The 19,870-nt window shown below is 43.3% G+C and overlaps 1 protein-coding gene across 2 annotated transcripts in view; it reads right to left on the reverse strand.

Moving 5' to 3' along the window:
• Positions 1-19,870, reverse strand: part of ELAPOR2 (endosome-lysosome associated apoptosis and autophagy regulator family member 2) — a 93,643-nt gene that overhangs the window by 41,620 nt on the left and 32,153 nt on the right. Inside the window, exon 2 of one of the 2 annotated variants that reach the window (XM_038741037.1) lies at positions 5,309-5,429. The gene's annotated coding sequence lies outside the window, so the exon portion shown is untranslated. Of the gene's footprint in view, positions 1-5,308; positions 5,430-19,870 lie in introns of those variants that run through there. The other variant, XM_038741036.1, reaches the window with a different exon arrangement.

Below are 19,870 nucleotides of genomic sequence, written 5' to 3' on the forward strand. Positions count from 1 at the left end.
AAGTCACTTAGCTTCTCTGTGCCTCAGTTACCTCATCTATAAAATGGGGATTAAGACTGTGAGCCCCTCGTGGGACAACCTGATCACCTTTTAACCTCCCCAGTGCTTAGAACAGTGCTTTGCACATAGTAAGCACTTAATAAATGTCATTATTATTATTATTACTAATAATAATAATAAATGAAGATGTTTTAGCTCACAACTGAAGACAGAAAAGATGAGAAAAAAGGGAAGCAGTAAAGGTTCTGTCCAAAAACCATATGGTGGTAATCTGGTGTCACACTGTCCCTTCCTGATAGCCTTTGCTAAGCAGCAATGAAACAGTTTAATTCACCTGAACTGCTATGGGCTCCAGCCTATATGTCTTCTTCTGCAATGTTGCCAAAGGGAGGGAGGTGAGATGGGGGTGGGAAGGTGGTCCAAGAGCACCAAGAACAATGCCCATCCATCTATCCTTAAGTGTCTCCCATAGGGGCTGTGTCACTTTTTTAAAACAGAAAGCCTGTCAAATTATCATCCTCCCCCCTGTTCTCTCTGAATGGGATGTTGGACAGGAATCCCGAGTGCCAGTGCTCTTTAAAAAAACACATGAAAATGTCCAGCTAGAGCCAGTATCTTATCCTGCTGCCTTGGATCACCCCTGGAGCTTAAAAAAAGTCACTGTTCCACTTTCTCCGACAAGCGAATGATGGATGTTGAAGGGGGGATGATCCTGTGTGCAATCAGCAAATGGCGGCAGGAGCAGACAGTACCACAGAATTCTTCTTGTTCACTATGCATTTTGGACAGAGGGCTGGGGTGGAATTAGGGAGTTATATGCTTGGATACAACAGCCTGTGATGTTGGGTGCATTTGTGTGTCAGCAACTGAAGCGCGACTACTATGCTATGAGTTTTCTGTAACTCAAAGTTCTTCAGAAACACAGCCCCCATATGATAGTCTATTATGGGACTGACTTTATTTGATACAAGACAGCCAGCAAACAAATAGTAACAGATAAGCCAAACGAAGCACCCATATGCAGAAGGAAAGAGCATCTGACAAATGGCAATTTTGTTGACTAGTGAATGAAGCCAAGATTTTTTTAGGCAAAATAAATAAGCATAAGAATGATTTGGTAGCTGTGAGTGTGTTGTGAAAAGTAGTTAATACTTGAGAAAAGCTGTGCTAACCTACATCAATATGGGACAAACTTGGGTATGTTGAATGAACCCTGTTATTATTCATAACAATGACCATTACCATAATACAGAACAGTGCCTAAATTCAGAAAGAACAAACATCTGAACTTTTACTCTCCCAAGCACTTCGAACAGTGCTGTGCACACAGTAAGCGCTCAACAATTTCACTGATTGATTTATACACAATGCCCAGTTCTGGCTGGAAGGAAGCAGTGGAAAATGGGAGATGAGAGGCAGCATGGCCTAGTGGGAAGAGCACACGCTGGTGACTCAAAGAACCTGGAAGCTAATCCTGGCTCTGCTACCTATCAGCTGTGTGACTTTGGACAAGTCATTTAACTTCTCTGTGCCTCAGTTACCTCATCTGTAAAATGGAGCCCCCTATGGCATACAGACTGTGTCCAACCTGATGATCTTGTATCTACCAAGCCCTTAGTAACAGTGCTTGATACGTACTGAGTGCTTAATACCATTTTTAAAAAAAGATGGTTTTGGGTGGCCGTGGAAACCCAAGGCTCACGAATGAAATGACAGACATCCCCCAACCACTCCTCATTATAATCTCCCACTATATAGTGCAAATACTTAGTACAGTGCTCTGCTCACAGTAAGCATTCAATAAGTATCTTTTATTGATTGATTCCAGGGCCTGTTCCCACAGAAAAAAATAAGAATCTTTCACTCAGTTTGTTGGATCAGGACTCCTTCAGCTTAAGATATAATTTAGTAAACTGACAAGGGGATTTATTAACTGGTTCCAGTCTGGCCTGAAAGTGTTACTGAGAGTCTTTTTTTTTAAGAAAAAAAAGAGAGCCACTTTCCTTGTTTCTCTGGAGGAGTAGGGTTCTTAGTAATTCATAAGCTTGGTAGTTTTCACAATAGCCCTGACCGGTACATCCAACTGACCCCTATCTTCCCTATTCATGAAAGACTTAAAACCACATCTTGTTTTTCTCTTCCTTGACCCTTTCCCTTCCCACAGATCCCATAAACACTCAACTAAGCTTCTTATTGGCAAAGATCATGTCTCCTCTCACTTTCTCCTAAGGAGTATGTAGAGTGCTCTGTACATAGTAGGTGTTCGATGAATATTGATTTACTCTCTTCCTCCAATCACAGCTCCCTACTTGTGGGGCAAATATCAAATCAACAATGGTACCCCATCACCTACTCCCTCACTGCACTCCAAACCCAGCAGGAACGTGTCTGGCAGGCACAAGCACATCAGTGGTACTGTGCAAACCACCAGCCATCTATGCTCATTCTAGGATCTGAAGTCTTCAAGAGAGCATTGAGGCTCATCCATCATCTATGACAGGAGACTCCAACCATCAACCATTCATTCATTCATTCATTCGTATTTATTGAGCGCTGTGTGCAGAGCACTGTACTAAGCACTTGGGAAGTACAAGTTGGCAACATATAGAGACGGTCCCTACCCAACAGTGGGCTCACAGTCTAGAAGGGGGAGACAGAGAACAAAACAAAACATATTGTTTTGTTGCACTGCATTCATCAAATGCAAGCTGTGTGCAGAGCATGGTTCCTGAATCCTTGCAAGTGTCCAAAGCAAAAAAAAAAGGTATCTAGTTTGGGGGGCAGGCAGCAACTCTGTTAAATAATACTAACAGTGGCAATGTTAGCAGTAACCAGATTTCTCATAAGCAAAACTGTCTTTTTATGACCAGTGCCCTGGGTCATAAACGGCCTTGGGCAGTTTTCAGATTTGCTGCTCATCATCTTCTGTTCACCCAGAGACTATGCAAATTCCAAAAATCTAACTCCTCTGTTAGAGGGCAAGCTATTTGGGGGCAGGAAGGTGTCATGATTCTGCTGTATTTTTCCCAAGCACTTAGTATAGTGCATTGCACTCAGTAGGCACTCCATAAATACCACCACCACCACTCTACTGCTTATACTTCAAGGGAAGCAGCCAGGGCACCACTGCCCTGTCCTTCTCTGGGCTATCATAATAACTGGTAGGTACTGAGCACATAGGCTGTGAGTCACTGTGGCATAGGGACAGTGTTGGATTTCATTACCTTGGATCTACCCCAGTGCTTGGCACATAGTAAGCACTAAAAAAAATCCCACAATTATTAGTACTATAGGTCAGAGATTGTACCAAACACTGATTTTGGTTATCACAGAGGTACAGTGTTGAGCCAACTGTCTAGATGTCTGTTAAATGAAGCATTACCCAAAACGTACTTAACTTGGATAATGCTCTTTTACTCCTCAATAAACTTAGATGAAGTTAAACTTGGCAAACACTGGTCAGCTATTGTTAAAACCAATTATTAGAACCTGCCTAGGATCCAAGCAATCAATCAAGGCATTTATTCTGTCCTTACTTTGTTCAATCAACTGTATTTATTGAGCATGTACTGTGTGCAGAGCTTTGCACTCTGCAATTGGGAGAGTATGATTTAGGTAGCAGCTACAATCCCTGCCCTCAAGCGGTTTACAGTCTAAGTAGTTCTGATAAACCAGTTTTGCACTGTGTCTTCAATTCCTGGCTGACCAAGTTCCACATATGTGGCAACCTTCCCTCTGCAAAGACCAGCCTAAATGCTATACAATTGAAATTACACAAACAGTTCTTACCCATGAAGATATAATTCTCTCCTCAAAGACCTGCTCCACAATGATGAAGCAGTCACTTAACACCACCACTGAGGAAAGCAGACTCTCAAGTCACTGAATCTGTTAAATCCCACATATCTTCCTTCCCTCAAGAAGCATACAATTAGGGGAAGCAAATTAAATATAAAATTAATATAAATCTGTCAAATTCTGTTCTCTGCATATATGCGACTTGGAAGAAATGGTGGGACTTAGGGAAATTTTCATGAAGGAAGGACCCTTGAGCTTTGATTTAAGAGAAGGGATGAAGTTATTGGTCAGAGTGAAGGAGAGAAGTCCACTGGTCAGTCATCACATGGCAAAGCTGAGCTACTAAATAAATGTTAATGAGAGTGATCACAATCCCTTTAACTTCCCTCAGGTGAACGCTAACACCTAAAGATGCCCAAATACACCTTTCCGACTTTAAAATCCTGCTTCCAACTTACCTGACTCCATTCTATTCAAGCACCTTTGAATTTCAAAACCAAATCCCATTTGCTTTTTGCAGAAACTGCAACATCTCTCTTCTCTGGTTTTTAAGGCAGATTTAAATTTGTGGCAAGGCTGGGCTTTGGAAGAATCACCCAGACAAAAACTGCTTCAGTAACCAGTTGTGCCTCAGATAAGAGCTACTCCCTCAACAAAAATGTTGTGATAAATTGTGCTTTCCTTGATTTTTCAGTCCATTTTTATTAAGACTGTTTCTGTAGGGCCTTCAGACTTAAAGCACATAGGCAGGGTCGGACACAGAAAATAACAAGAGGCCTAGCAAGAAGAACAGAGACTACCTTAAATCTCCCCCAGATTAATGGCTTTTGATAATAAGATTAAAGCCTCCACAGTCCCACTCATCTGAATTCATCAGCGGTTGGGAGTTTTTAGTGATAAAGCATTAAATGACCAAAACTCAGCTTGGGTCTGTAGAATTGGTTATGAACTGAAGCACGAGCTACAGAGTTATTGGAGGAACAGAGCTAGTTGAAGAACAGGCGAAACAGTTTGGTTTCCATTTTAATTAACAGTGTTTCCCTGCTAACCGATTTATTTGTTAATTACCCCAAGACGTGCCATTGGACACGCTGGTAAACTAGATCTAATAACTTGTGAAACTGAACATTTTCCATAAATTATCTGTAGTCAAAAGACAGGTGCAGATAAGCAGAGGATTGGCTGCTTCGGTGCCTGAGAATTACATGCCGGGTGCTTTCTGCTGGTGATAAATCCCAGAGAAATTACAGTGCCTCCAGCCCACAAGTCAAGGCTACAGAGGGATAAACAGATGAAAGGCAACATCCTTTCTGCTCTTGTTGACCCTGGAGCTGAGGGCATTTGACTGAACACAAGTGCCCTCAGTCCTGGGAAGCAATAAAAACACAGATTTCCATGAGCAAAGCCTTTTGCACTCATGTAATTGCTACTTATGCTAAGGCCAAGCAGTTGGGATTGATTGAGAAAAATAACTGGATTGCAAAAGAAAAAGAAAGAGACCCCAACATACTGCATTCCTTCCCTCTCACGGGGTCCGGCAGTCCCAGGCAGTCCGCCGCGGGGTTTGGAACAGCTACTCTCCACCTGGAACCTCTGCTGTCGCATTCTGTGTATTCGAAGTGGTAATCGTTCTGCAAACAAGGATACAAAAAAATATTTACTTGAGGAAATCGCCGCCCTGGACCACAATCTGGTCAAAGACCCAATGGGCTAGGCTCCTCTGCCCAGGGCAAAGTGGGAAGAAGACTCCAGGGCTTCCTCCCGCTCCTCCGGGGCCACCAAGATTCTTGGGGTGCAAGTTCTCAGTGGGCATGCCCGAGCTGAGGACCTGATATGTGATCAGAGGTGGCAAAACCACAAATGACAAGAGAATAGGGCCATCTGCCCTGGTTTCTGAGGCCAGAATGCCAAGAGCCTCAAAGACACACGATGTACCTACCCAGGGCCACACGGGCTCCCCATCATGCTCACTTCACTTAATAATAATTATGGCATTTTTTAAGTGCTTACTATGTGCCAGGCACTGTACTAAGTGCTGGGTGGATGCAAGCAAATCGTGTTGAACACAGTCCCTGTCCCACATGAGGCTCACAGTCTTAATCCCCATTTTACAGATGAGGGAACTGAGGCCCAGAGAAGCGAATTGACTTGCCCAAAATCACACAGCAGACAAGTGGCGAAGCAGGGATTAGAATCCATGACCTTCTGACTCCTAGGCCCGTGCTCTATCCACTACACCATTCTGCTTCTCCATTGTTCTGCCCACTCATTAATAATAATAATAATAATAATAATGATAAGTAATAGAAGTAGTAGTAGCAGTATTGCGGTGTTTATTATGCACTTACTATTCGCCAAGCAGTGGACTAACAGCAGAAGTAGATGCAAGATAATCAGGTCAGACACAGTCACTGCCCCACATAGGCCTCATAGTCTAAACAGAATCAATCAATCGTATTTATTGAGCGCTTACTGTGTGCAGAGCACTGTACTAAGCGCTTGGGAAGTCCAAGTTGGCAACATATAGAGACGGTCCCTACCCAACAGTGGGCTCACAGTCTAGAAGGGGGAGACAGAGAACAAAACCAAACATATTAACAAAATAAAATAAATAGAATAGATATGTACAAGTAAAATAAATAGAGTAATAAATATGTACAAACATATATACATATATACAGGTGCTGTGGGGAAGGGAAGGAGGTAAGGCGGGGGGGATGGAGAGGGGGAAGAGGAGGAGAGAAAGGAGGGGGCTCAGTCTGGGAAGGCCTCCTGGAGGAGGTGAGCTCTCAGAGGGATCGAATCCCCGTTTTACAGCTGAAGAAACAGGCACAGACAAGTTAAGTGACTTGCCCAAGGCCACCCCAGCAGGCAAGTAGAAGTGTCAGGACTGGAACCCAGGTGCTCTGACTCCTAGGCCCGTGCCCTTTCTGCTAGGCCAGGCTGCTTCTCTTCACTTCTGGGCCCAGCTGCTTCTGAACTACCCCCAGCCCACCCACCATTCCCTGGGAATCCCTCACTTTCTCCCCCCTCTAAAAACTCCAGAGGGAATGATGGGCTCTCTCTGAGAGCTGCGGGTCCAGATGGAGAGGGGGGCACTGCCAGTCCCAGGGGGCCAGATTGGAATCGCAGAATGATGCCAACAGCAGCAGCTATGAGGCCTCCACTGAAAGTCTGAAATAGCAGTCACAGAACTTGGAGCACAATGAGGAAGAAAAAGGAGGGGCAAATATAATGATTTTCCTTGCAACCAACGTCAAGTCCTAACATGGTACAAAGCTCTTCTTCTAAGCAGGAACCCGGAACAATATAACTTTATATTTGATGAGGCTGAAACTCCCCAGGCAGGGACTCTGCCTTTTAAGTGTTCAACAAAGCACCATGCACATTTAGTTTGAAAAAGAATTACTGGCGTATTTCAGTTCCTGGATATTTCAGTTCCAGTTGTGGTGAACAAGAGAACTCATTTTGCTCTGTGGGAGGTTAAGGAGCTCAAGTGACCCTCCAATACATATGCACGAACACATACATAAAGAGAGATAAGACCTTCTCTGAAACATCAAGAATTAAAATGAAGTGCACAGCAGTGTGTTTTTTTAACCAAGTGCAGATTTTGAAAAATGATGATTATTATGCATTAAATAGTTACCATGGAAACCGCTTCCCATTCACTCTACGTTGAGCTATGTATTGTATCTATTAATGATGCACTGCATATCTCCCATTTGGAAATAGTTCAGTGAATTTTAGAAATAATTCGGAAATAGTTCTAATTAAAAACATCCAGGTTCCTTCTCACTGCCCCCAACTTCAACCTTCTTAAATAGCTTTCTCAGTCAGTCAGTGGATTGTAATTATTGGGCGCTTACTATGTACGGAGCACTATACTAAGTGCTCAGGAGAGTACAATATAACAATACTGTACCATTCTGTACCATCCTCAAAATTCCAGGTCCCCTGTGGACTCTGGTGCTCAAAACGGGAAACCACATTTTACAGTGAGAGTAACTGCAATAAATTTTACATGACCCTGAAAGCAGATACTCCTTAACGGTTGAAACCCATGCATGAGGGAACAGGGGCTGGTGCTTGAAGTTTTATATCCTTTAAAAATAATACATCTATCCTGCAACTCTTGATATTCCAAGATATCACTGGCTAAGGAGAGAGTGGATCATTAAAATTCACAAATACAATACCTCAGTTCAACCAATAGTTTCAACACTGTTGATCTTGAGCAACTTGTCTACACCTACTAAATTCCTCTCCTCCAATTCTCTCATTGACTCCCTCCAATCTGGCTTCCGTCCCCTTCACTCCACAGAAACCACTCTCTCAAAAGTCACCAATGACCTCCTTCTTGCCAAATCCAACGGCCTCTACTCCATCCTAATCCTCCTCGACCTCTCAGCTGCCTTAGACATTGTCGACCAACCCCTTCTCCTGAGAACATTATCCAACCTTGGCTCCAACTGACACTGTCTTCGCCTGGTTCTCCTCTTATCTTTCTAGCCGCTCATTCTCAGATTCTTTCACGGGCTTCTCCTCTGCCTCCTATTCTCTGTGAGTGTCCCTCAAGGTTCAGTTCTGGGTCCCCTTCTACTCTCCATCTACACCTACTCCCTTGGAGAATTCATTCGTGGCTACCACCTCTATACAGATGATTCCCATATCAACATCTCCAGCCCTGACCTCTCTCCCTCTCTGCAGTTTCACATCTCCTCCTACCTTCAAGACATCTCTTCTTGGATATTCTGCCAACGTCTCCAACTGAACGTGCCAAAAACAGAAATACCTATCTTCCCACCCAAACCCTGTCCTTTCCATTCTGGTCTCACAAGCCCATAACCTTGGTATTATCCTTGACTCCTCTCCTTCATCCCACAAATTCAATCTATTATTAAATCCTGTCAGTTCAACCTTCACAGTGTCGCTAAAATTCTCCCTTTCCTCACCATCCAAGTTGCATTTATCCTATCTGACCTTGATTACTGTATCAGTCTCCTTGCTGACCTCCCTTCCTCCTTTCTCTCCCCACTCCAGTCCATACTTCATTCTGCTGCCTGGATCATCTTTCTACAAAAAGGCTCAGTCCATGTTCCCCCACTTCTCAAGAATATCCAATGGTTGCCCATCCAACTCTGCATCACAAAGGAACTCCTTACCATCAGCTTTAAAGCTCTCAATCACCTTGCCCCCTCCTACCTGTCTTCACTACTCTCCTACTACAACCTAGCCTGCAAACTATGTTCCTGTAATGCCAACTGATTCACTTTACCTCGATCTTGCCTAACTCACTGCCAACCTCTTGCCCACATTCTACCACTGGCCTGGAAATCTATCCCTCTTCAAATCCAACAATTACTCTCCCCCTGCTTCAAGGCCTTATTGAAGGCACATCTCCTCCAGGAAGCCTTTCTAACTAGGCCTTCTTTTCCTTTTCTTCCACTCCCTTCTGCGTCGCCCTGACTTCCTCCCTTTATTCATTCCCCACCCACAGCAGTTACAAACATAGCTGTAATTCATTTACTTATATTAATGTTAGACTGTAAGCTTGTTGTGGGCAGGAATGTGTCTGACATATTGTACTGTCTCAAGGGCTTGTTACAGCGTTCTGCACAAAGAACCCAATAAATATGATTGATTGATAATTCCATCACTTTCACAGTTAAATGCCCTCAGGTCAGGATAGAAGTGGCAGCAGTAGTAGTAGCAGTAGTAGTAGAAGTAGAAGTACCACCACTTATTGAACATCTTCATGGGGCAATGCTTTTTAGTAGGTGTTTGGGAAATAAAGAATTATGAAGTGACATAATCCCTGCCCAAATGAGCTTGCTCTCTAATCAGTGAGAAAAACATAAAAATATTTATAACCAGAGCAGCAGGCGCCATAGTTGATCCATAAATAGATAATTAAATTATAAAAATAATAATAATAGTGATATGTTAAGCTCTTACTATATGCAGAACACAGTACTAAGCGCTGAGGTTGATACAAGGTAATCAGATTGGACACAGTCCCTGTCCTACATGGGGCTCACTGTCTAAGTTGGAAAGAGAACAGAAATTTAATCTTCATTTTACAGATGAGGCAACTGAGGCACAGAGAAGTTAAGTGACTTGCCCAAAGTCACACAGCAGGCAAATGGCAGAAGATGGATTAGAACTCAGGTGCTCTGATTCCCAGGCCCATGTGACACAACTACTATGGGGTAAGGTATTTCTTTCAAACAATATCAGAGGGCTACGTAAAAACAGAAAAGAATATTTCTGTGGATTATTTATCAATGAGTGTGCGCTGAGGTACTAAATCCCGAGCATTAGATCAATCAATCGATCAATCGTATTTATTGAGTGCTTACTGTGTGCAGAGCACTGTACTAAGCGCTTGGGAAGTACAAGTTGGCAACATATAGAGACAGTCTCTACCCAACAGTGGGCTCACAATCTAAAAGGGGGGAGACAGAGAACAAAACCAAACATACTAACAAAATAAAATAAATAGAATAGATATGTACAAGTAAAATAAATAAATAAATAAATAAATAAATAGAGTAATAAATATGTACAAACATATATACATATATACAGGTGCTGTGGAGAAGAGAAGGAGGTAAGACGGGGGGATGGAGAGGGGGACGAGGGAGAGCATTAGATCCAGGCAGCATGTCTGTCTCCTAAAGCAGCTCGCCCAAGATATGTCTGTATCCATCATACCTGCAAACATCAAGCAAGTCTCTACATTTCAGAGTTCCCATTCCAGCCCTGCAGCTATGCGGCTAAGAGACTTTGGGGAAGCGCAAAACTCTGGGACAGCTCAGACTTCCCAAGAGTAAGACGGGATCCAGGGACTTGGGTTCTCAACCTTTGCGATGGCTGCAAACTCAGCCACAGCTAAAATTGAAAGAGGAACTGAAAATCTGGACCACGCTGTGAATGGGGAAGGTTTTTATGAATCTAACCAAATCTGGTCAAGACTTACGGTCACGAGGATGGGAAATACGGAAAAATCACACAGGCACCTATTTCTGATCTCTCTTCCACCTTTCAATCAACCAATCAGTGGTACTGATTGAGCAGTCCCTGTTTGCCGATCACTGAACCTAGAATCCAAGACAGTAGAGCGGGTAGACATGATCCCTCTTCACAAGGAGCTCTTTCCTGATATAGAACAACAAAAAGAAAGCATATTCCTACCTGCCTCAGGGTAATATTGAAAGACAAGTCACCTTTGACGGCCTCAACTAGAGGTGATCTTTCTTCTCTTTGAAGGAGTCTGCATTGCTATTACCTGTTCTAGAGACACATTTCTTCAGCTTAACCTGATTATCGATGTATAATGTTACTTAAAGGAACAATGTGCAAAAGGACTCTATCAGGTCTTCAGATAAAGATGTTTGTGTTATAAATATTAACATACGAAAGAGGGCTTATCTGAACATAAAATAAATAAGTCACTTGAAGCCCAGGGTGGGATTAAAATAAGAGTTCAGCCAGCTACTGTCTGTTCCAGACTCATCTGCCTGAAAGGGAGAAAGCATTTTCAGCTTCTTCTAAATTCACATCGCACTTCACATACCCTGTTATCCCAAAGGAATACGAGGATGGAAAACCCAATCCCTAATGCAGGAACTCCAGGGCAACTAAATGTGTGGCACAGAGAGAATGGCAGAGCCTAGGAGACTGTAGATAATATGATTTGTGGAACGGTGCAGATGTAGATGAAGGAAAGAAGGGGTGGTCCAGTAATTAGGACAAAAAAAGGGTTCCTAATCTAAAGCACTTATTATATTAGAGTCTTCCTCTGGGAGTAGTGAAAGCCTTATTACTTGAAGGTCTCAGAAATGAGGTCTGGCAGGACATGCTCTTCTGGGGAGCTGCTAGAGACACCAAACTGGACTGGGGTCCCCCATTTCCCCATGCAATTGGGAAATACATACATTCTAGCTGTCTTCTGGGTACACAGATGATGTTGCTGGCTGTGGGATTGCACATGCACATGCTTGTGTGTGTGTTTGTGTGTGTGGGGGGGTGAAGAGGCAACTTCTACACTGAGCCCATGAAAACTGCTCTTCTTCTGACCATTTTTGCCTTTCAAGATGAACACTGCCACGTGGCTTCACAATTACTGATTCTTTGGAGAAAAGATTTGGCTGTGTCTGTAATCCATCTCTGGACGATAGAGTTTTGCTCCAAAGGATTTCTTGCCGTATTTGAGTGTTTCGTAAATAACTTTTTCCCAAACTCCCTGGGGGTTCTTAGATTTTTGGACTGTTTGAATACCAAGGTGCTGTTGAATGGAACTGCCTAGAGTTAATGTGGGTTTTTGTTGTTGTTTTGGAGGGTTTTCATGGCATTTGTTAAGCACTTACTGTGTGCGAGGAACTGCACTAAGCACTAGAGTAGACACAAGATAATCAGTTGGACACAGTTCCTGTCTCACATAGAGGTCACAGTCTTAATCCCCATTCTACGGATGAGTTAACTGAAGCTCAGAGAAGTGACGTGACTTGTCCAAAATTACTTCAATGTTGAGCAAGGGGAAAATAAAATACAATAGAGATAGTAAACATGATCCCTACCCTCAAGAAGCTTACAGAAACAAAATCAAATTTCAGGCAGAAGCAATAGAGTATCAAGAGTTAGAAACAACTGATGGATAGAAAAGATAGGGTGGATGGATACCCAAGTGCTTAGCAATACTGGGCTAGCACAGCCTTGCTGCAGGGAAGAGGCGGCCTAGTCAAAAGAAGCAGCATGGCTCAGTGGAAAGAGCACAGGCTTTGGAGTCAGAGGTCATGGGTTCAAAACCCAGCTCCTCCAATTGTCAGCTGTGTGACTTTGGGCAAGTCACTTGACTTCTCTGGGTCTCAGTTACTTCATCTGTAAAATGGGGATTAAGACTGTGAGCCCCCTTTGGGATAACCTGATCACCCTGTAACCTCCCCAGTGCTTAGAACAGTGCTTTGCACACAGTGCTTAATAAATGCCATCGTTATTATTATTATAACAGGACGGGGAGTCAAGAGACCTGCCTGTTAAGCGCTTAACAAATACCATCAACATCATCATTATTATTAAATGCCATTATTATTATTATTACTCTGGAAAGTTTTCAGTTAGGGAACAGAAAAATTTGGGGACAACCAAAGGTGAGAAGACACCTTGAAAGCACTGTTCTAAGCACTGGGGTAGATACAAAGTAATCAGGTTGTCCCACGTGGGGCTCAAAGTCTTAATCCCCATTTTACAGATAAGGCAATTGAGGCACAGAGAAGTTAAGTGAATTACCCAAAGTCACATAGCTGATAAGTGGCCGAACCAGGATTAGAACCCATGAACTCTGAATCCCAAGTCCATGTTCTTGTCCACTAAGCCACACTGCTTCTCGCTTACTACGTGCCAGGCACTGTATTAAGCACTGTGGTGGATACAAGCTAATCTGGCTGGATATAGTCCCTGTCCCACAAGGGGGCACATAGTCTTCACTCCTCATTTTACAGATGAGGTAACTGAGGCACAGAGAAGTGAAGTGACTTGCCCGAGATCACACAGCAGATGAAAGCAGACGGTTGGCGGATCTGGAATTAGAACCCATGACCTCTGACTCCTAGGCCCGTTCTCTTAACCAGCATGCCATGCTGCTTTGACATGAGTAAGTTTTTTATCTCAGCTCACTCTTTAGTTCTCAGCATCTTGTTAATGCCAAGTTAAGTCGAACAAGGGGCAGTGGTCTCTCCAACATCACAATGCAGAGAGAGCCTGGAAAAAACATCTCTCCAAGTATATAAAGGTTTGCTTCCAGCTCTCTCCGACACAAATCCTCTTCCAATCAGAAGAAGAGAGATCTGGCTTCTGCTCACATTTTCCTCTTGGCTTTAAAGTCAACCACCCGGAGGCAGTTTGATTTTCTAAAGGGAGAAGTCTAAGGTCTTTGACTTGCTTTCCCCTTTAAATCATGTCAACTGTCTCCCCTGAAGCTCTAAAATCCTCCCCCTGGCTCTCTAGTGTACCAGGGCAGAGGGCAAGATGTGCACAAAGAGGCGAGAAGTGAGAGCTGATCCTTGGTTTGGGAGGATACAAAGTTAGCATAAGAAGACAGTGTCACCTTGAAACCAACCCTGCCTTTGGTGACCCATAGAGCTTGCTGTGCTTTCTACTCAGATATGACAAGAGGATCCGGAAAGACTCCAGAAGGATTCGAGGCTCTACGCGGGCTGGGCTGTTGGCCCCCTGAGTCACCGCTTGCTTATCCTGTTGCTGCTGGAGCTTCAACCATGTTTACCTCCTGCATCCACCTCAAGGAAGCCACTTCCTCTCCAGGTATTTTAAAAGGTTAATCAAAGGGGCAGAATTTAACCCACTTTGAAGGAAGTTCTTCTTTATATCAAATGCTTGGCATTTATAGAGCTAGAAAAGAAAGAGTTAGTCTCTAAGTGCAGTTGTATTTTATATCTGCCCCTCTGCCTTCTCTATGCCTCAATTTTCTCATCTGTAAAATGGGGGTTCAATATGCTCAAATCTCTTCTCCCTCCTATTTAAACTGTGAGCCCCCTGAGTCCAACATCTCATTATGGGCAGGGAATGTGTCTGTTATATTATTCTCTCCCAAGCGCTTAGTTCAGTGCTCTGCCATAAATATGATTGAGTGATTGATTATCTTGAATCTACCCCAGTGCTTAGTATAATGCTTGGCACACAGTAAGTACTTGACAAATACCACAATTTATTACTATTATTATTTTAACAAATGTTCCTAATTGTTCAAAGAGGCAGGGGTGTGAGATGAACAAAACCCCTGAAGTTGAATAGTGCAAAGAAAAACTCCAGTTTTATTTTTGCTTTAATTATACCTGGTTTTTAGGAAACGGTGTTTGGAGGAAATCAGTGTTACTCAAAATAATAATATTCATTCATTCATTCAATTGTATTTATTGAGTGCTTACTGTGTGCAGAGCACTGTACTAAGTGCTTGGAAAGTACAATATGGCAATCAATCAATCAATCAATCGAACTTATTGGCAATAGAGACAATCCCTGCCCATAGTAACCAGTGTGATGTTTGTCAATGCTTATTACGTGCCAAGCACAGCGTCCATCGGCAAGACCAGAGCTCACCGAACCGTATGGCCTGGCAAAGATCCTTCTTGGTCTGGACGGCCCTCCCTCAGATTGTCTATGCTTCCTTCCCTTCTTCACACAGCCAGTGTAGGCAGTCTCTGTCACAGAGTGGGTAGGTGAGAGTCTCTAGACACTAAGCTCACTGTGGGCTGGGAATGTGTCTGTTATATTGCACTCTCCCAAATGCTTAGAATAGTGTTCTGCATGCAGTAAGCACTCAATAAATACAACTGGCTGACAGAGAATGGGAGAAAAAGGAGAAATCAGAACATCTCCTGATTTCTGGCACAAATCCCTCTGAGATAATGACTCGTCTTGGGGTTCCTCAGGAAAGGAACTCTTCTATTGGTCACCCAGGGTCTTGATTACGAGTGTTCTTAGGACACTTGGTGACTATACAATCTATAGAGGAGGAAACTGAGGCACAGAGAAGTTAAGTGACTTCTCCAGGGTCCCATAGCAGCAAGTGGCAGAGCTGGCCCTAGTCTAGCTGCAACAGCACAGTTACACAGAATCCCACTACCATTCATTCTCTTCACGGGTTCCACCCAACATAACGGTGTAGCGGTGTAAGCGTACTTTTGATGCTAGGAGATTTGACTTTGTTCCAGCATCTTTCTTTGTGACCTTCTGTCAAGCCATTTGACTCAAAGCATGTACAAAGAGTTAGCAAGATATGGGCCAGTCATCAACTGGTTTTTGAGGTTTTTTTAGAAAAATGGTATTTGTTGAGTGCTTATTATATGCCAAACACTGTACCAAGTGCTGGGGTAGATACAAGATAATTAGGTTGGACACAGTCGCTGTCCCAAACGGGGCTCATGGTCTTAATCCCCACCCTACAGATGAGTGAACTGAGGCACAGTTAAGTGGTTTCCATTTTAGTTCCCATCAACGAAGGGACCCAGGGTGGTTGCCTCTATCCAGAGACAGGGCTAACTAACCTTTGGGGTGCTTAGTATTCCCCAAACTTTAGCATTCTATATCCAATTACAAAAAGCAACAAAATTTTGCATAAATAAAACACTCATTATAAACACCAGCATAGGGTTCTGCTCAATAAATAGTTTCATATTTTGAAAAAAAAAACCTGTTTAAGATCCCATAGGCCAAAATGGGATGGGGGCGGGGAGTTTACAGTCCATCTCTTCTCTCTTTTTTGCTCTCTATCCATGTATATCTATATCACAAGTGGAACAAAAAGCCTAAAGGTTGGGCACGATAGAGAAAGTGGTAACATCTTCTGAGGGATGCTTTCAGCTAGAAAAGGCAAACCCATCTCATTTGAAAGAGTTGGTCTGAATTCTTGAGGTGCACTTAGGTTTGTTCATGAAATCCAGAAAGAAAAAAAATCTACCCCTTTACAACCCTTCTTTTAAGAAGAAAGCCAAAGAGAGTGTAAGAGAACCAGAGGACAAGTTGTCAAGGAGAGGAACAAAAATAGATGGAATTGGAACAATTACTGTTTCTGACAAGGTTAAGGGGCCACAGCTCCCTGAGAGAAACAAGTAAAATCTCCTGACAGATGAAGTCAATTTCTTTGTAAGCTAACTGTTTAAAGGATCCGGAAGAAAGGCTAAGTGAAGCTATGCCTTACTGTGCAAGAATAACAAAAAGAGACACTCCTGTATATGGCGTTGGGTTAGTGCAATGGGAATCAATAGTAGAAGTAGTATTTATTAAGTATTTACTGTGCACAGAGCACTGTTCTAAGCGCTGGGAAAGGATACCCAGTTTGGGATTAGACATGGTTCCTGTTCCTCAGGAGGCTTAGGAGTTGGAAGATGATCCCTAAATGGGAGCAGCAGCTCAGCAATCCTTCAGGCTAAGGATATGCAACATGCCCAGAGACATTCAAGTTGTCACTCTCATTCATGAGGATCTATAATTACTGAACCCTAAATTCATTTCCCTTGCAGCATCTGAGGGTTGTTAAAGGAGCTTAATATAGCCAATGAGGCATAGTGACCTCTAAGGACTTGTCGAAGGCCAGTGAGTCCTGGCAAAGCTAAGCCTGGAGCACCAGAGGCCAAAGGCACAGGCTGTTTTCAAATTGTCAAAATGCAGTGCATTTATTATTATTATTATTATTATTATTAATAATAATGGTATTTGTTAAACACTTACTATGTGCCAGGCACTGTTCTAAGCACTGGGGTAGAGAAGCAGCGTGGGTCAGTGGAAAGAGCCTGGGCTTGGGACTCAGAGGTCATGGGTTCAAATCCAGACTCTGCCACACATCTGCTGTGTGACCTTGGGCAAGTCACTTAACTTCTCTGAGCCTCAGCTACCTCATCTGTAAAATGGGGATGAAAACTGTGAGCTCCACGCGGGACAACCCGATCACCTTGTATCCCCCCCAGCGCTGAGAACAATGATTTGCACATAGTAAGCACTTAACAAATGCCATCATCATTATTATTATTATTACAAGATATTCAGGTTGGACACAGTCGCTGTCTCTCAATCTGAATCCCCATTTTACAGACGAAGGAACTGAGGTACAGCAAAGTTATGTAACTTGCCCGAAGTCAAACAGCAGACAAGTGGCAGAGCCAGAATTAGAAATCAGGTCCTCCTGACTTCCAGCCCCGTGTTCTACTAACATGCCCAAATTTTGGTAAATAATGCTTTCTGCAACACACTGAATTTTCTGGGCATTTGTGCAAATACCCTTTGTGCAAATTTGTGCAATTTGTTCAGGACCCTTGGACAAGAGCTGCGGAGTCCTCAAATGTTTCCCCTGAGGTGGCGAAAAGAATGGGAGAAATGGAAAATTCCCACAATGAACTCAGAAGTTAGGTACCAATGGCACTTGCAGCAATTGAGCAGACTGATTGTTCCCAGACTGTACAACCACAACTTGGAATTCCTGGACATGCACAGTTAAAGGGTGGGTAAAATTTTGGGTCTTCCCTGGTCTTCCGCCCCAGTCAGTAGTCCTGATTCCAACCACAACTTGGAATTCCTGGACATGCACAGTTAAAGGGTGGGTAAAATTTTGGGTCTTCCCTGGTCTTCCGCCCCAGTCAGTAGTCCTGATTACATGTCGCCTGTCTGCACAGCACGACGCTATGTGCTAGGGGAAATTAAAGGAGAAACAAGACGTCATGCCTCCCTCTGGGGAGATTAAGGTTTCCAGAGGAAGATGGACCAAGCACAAGTACATACTTGTTTTTTGTATTAGAAGACACTGCTGTTTGCTCCATCTTGTTCATGTCCTAACTACTAAAAGCAATAACCAAGTGGCAAAAACCCTAAAATGTAAAAGTCTAAAGGAATGCAAACTGCAGAAAACAGACAATTTACAGTGCCGTACAGTTATAGGGGTGAGAGGAGCCCAGCAGACTAATCCAGAAAAGCACCATCTCTCCCTCCAATCCCCACACTGTGTAACCACGCTGCAATGGAGACTTCCAAAGAAATTCTCTATTTTTCAAAAGCTTGACTAAAATGAGGTAACTGGTTTAAAAAAAAAAAAACACTGAAAAGCACTTCACATATTAAATGAGTTCCCAGATATCTGAGACCAATTAGCAAAGAAAAATTTGGAAAGAGCCAAAGTGTTCAACTGGGGAGAGAAATAGTGGCTTTTCCAGACTTAGAAAAAATAAATCATACTGATGAAAGAAAAGGAAGGAAACTGTCACTTCCAACAGGAAACTGATAAAAAAGCTCAGGAGACAAGGAATTCCTGTAACTCAGTGTCCCTACTATTGTCAACACCGTGTTTTGGAAGCTCTCTGATTTCATCAGCCAGCTCCACACTCTACTATCAAGCTGCGGTCCCAGTGAGAGTGATACCGCTTTACCCCAAGCAAAGGCTACAGAAATCAGATACTTTATTTTTTCTTAAAATACAAGCAATTTAAATCTCAATCAAACCACCAAAGCCCTCAGGTGTTCCCTGTCTGCCTTTTTATTCTACACATCTTCTTCCTTGGGCATATCAGCTAATCGAATCCACAGCCCCTCATGTAATTACTCCTACCTGGAGACCACAGAATTGGATAAGTGCAGAAAATGCACGATCTGTAATCTGCCTCCAAGGCAATTTCTCACCCACAACTATTTCACTCACCCACACTCCATATAAGGTGACTGGGTTGAAAATATGAAGATCGGGAAGGTTTCTTTGAAAATACTTGAATTAACAGACTCCCACCACCTCCTTCATCCCCAAATTCACCTGGAGGGATTCCAGTTGGGAGGCTCACTGACTGCTGGACTGGGCCCTGAAACCTGGCAAACCAGTTTTGTCTTAGGGCCCTGGTAAATGATAACAGAATGACAAAACCCAACTAGCAGGTGAAGGCAGGCCTATGGAAAGGACTCAAACTGCAGTCTGTCCTAAAGACACTCGCTCCTGATTTTCCCCCCCGAACTACAGCACAGACAACCAATTACATTGTCCCTCTCACTGTCCCTCTAATGCTAACCTTCTCACTGTACCTCCATCTCATTTCTCACCCACATCCTACCCCTGGCATCCTCTGCACCCTCAGCCCCACAGCACTTATGTCCACATCCTTGTACCTTGCCATTTCCCTTACTTTTAATTTATTTTAATCTCTGTCTCCCCCCTTCTAAAATGTATTCTCCTTGTGGGCAGGGATCATGTCTACCACCTCTGCTGTACTGTACTCTCCCAAGTTCTTAGTACAGTGTTCTGCACACAGTAAGTGTTCAATAAATACCATTGATTGATTGATGAGCTGGAAAGGAAGCACCATGGCTGCTCAACCAATGCTGTCAGTGTTGAAGACGGTTGTGGTAGTGGTCATATGCCAGTGTCAGTTGCAGGTGAGTCCACTAATTGGGCCACTTCCTAGGCCGGACAACCCACTTCCTGCAGGAATTTCCGCGAGACTCGAGCAGGGCACTATGCACACCACCTTGCTTAAGCTCGGGCTTGGAAGTCAGGGCCCTAGGTTCATAGCCTGCCTGCTAT

The sequence above is a fragment of the Tachyglossus aculeatus genome, assembly GCF_015852505.1.
Source record: "Tachyglossus aculeatus isolate mTacAcu1 chromosome 12 unlocalized genomic scaffold, mTacAcu1.pri SUPER_6_unloc_1, whole genome shotgun sequence".
In the NCBI taxonomy this organism is placed as follows: domain Eukaryota; kingdom Metazoa; phylum Chordata; class Mammalia; order Monotremata; family Tachyglossidae; genus Tachyglossus; species Tachyglossus aculeatus.